Genomic DNA, 1,263 nt, shown 5'->3' with positions numbered 1-1,263 from the left:
TCCAAAATCGGTGCGTTATGATCCACATTGGCTTCTTTCCTTCATAATTGGCCTCACAACCCTACCTGCAGGAAAGTAACATAAACACACACATGTTAGTGTAAAAACCCGAGAAAAGTAATGCTCAAAGTAAGAAAAGAATGCTTCGCATTCATATCACACAAGCACTTACCACTGAACCCCTCGTGCATGCGTGCAGATGGTCCTGTTATCATGGGAATTGTGACTTTGTCATGGGTACGGCCAATGGTGTTTCAGCACTTGGCCATGTGTGCTTCACAACCCGTTGGAACATCACTCCCAAGGATTTAGCTCTATCAAATGCAACACTTGGAGTCAGGGGAGTGTTGTTTTGATTGCTTCACCCACATTTGTTCTTGATTGATATACATTATGAGTGAGCTTGCTTGTGTACATTGGGGACAATGTATAACTTAAGTGTGGGGGGAGTTTCATAGTGCACACATCTCTTTTGTATTAATTTTGATTGATATACATGCTCACATAGCCAATGGTGGTTCACCTTACTTGCAATGATTGTATTCTTGAGTTTAGGAGAATTTGTAACATTTAATGTCTTCATGATCCAGTTTTTTCTTAAATTTATAGGAATTTTTGCCCGATTGACACCTGTTGCACTACTCACTTTTTAAACTCTTTTGGAAACTCATGTTTGATGTTAAAGGGACTAGTTATTGTTGATTCTTTTGTTATTTGGAAAAAATGGAAAAATGAAAAGAAAGAACAAAATATTTTTATTGTTTAGTTGTGCTTGTTGGGTGGAAAGAGCTACCACCTATAAAGTGTAAAGCTTCTCATAAGTCAGATACTAGTTATGCCCTAATAAGAGAAAGAGCTATCTCATAGAATGAGTGAAAGATACCACTCCTGTAGAAAGAGCTACCACTCGAAAGTGTGAAAGCCACCTTAGCGGCGGCTTTGGAAAGTGCTACTTAGACGATGTGTGAAGCTACTACCATCTTTGAAATTTTGGTACTGTTTGTAGATAAATAAGTCCGTTGTACTTAGAACTTTAAGGAGTATAATATGGGTTGTTTTGAGTGAGTTCACACACTTACACAATTTCGGATTTGTTGTCCTTTTGATTCAAGTTTTTAGCTAGAACATTGATTTGTCGTATTTAGTGTTGAAATCTCCCTTACTTGTATAATGCTCTTTTTGTATGCTTTGGTGAACCTAAGGCCAAGTACTACCAATATTTCCTTCATCTATATTTTAATGTTTTAATTTTTGCTTGAGGAC

This window comes from Dioscorea cayenensis, unplaced genomic scaffold (genome assembly GCF_009730915.1).
Source record: "Dioscorea cayenensis subsp. rotundata cultivar TDr96_F1 unplaced genomic scaffold, TDr96_F1_v2_PseudoChromosome.rev07_lg8_w22 25.fasta BLBR01000146.1, whole genome shotgun sequence".
NCBI classification, from domain to species: Eukaryota; Viridiplantae; Streptophyta; class Magnoliopsida; order Dioscoreales; family Dioscoreaceae; genus Dioscorea; species Dioscorea cayenensis.
This window is presented reverse-complemented; position numbering follows the sequence as displayed.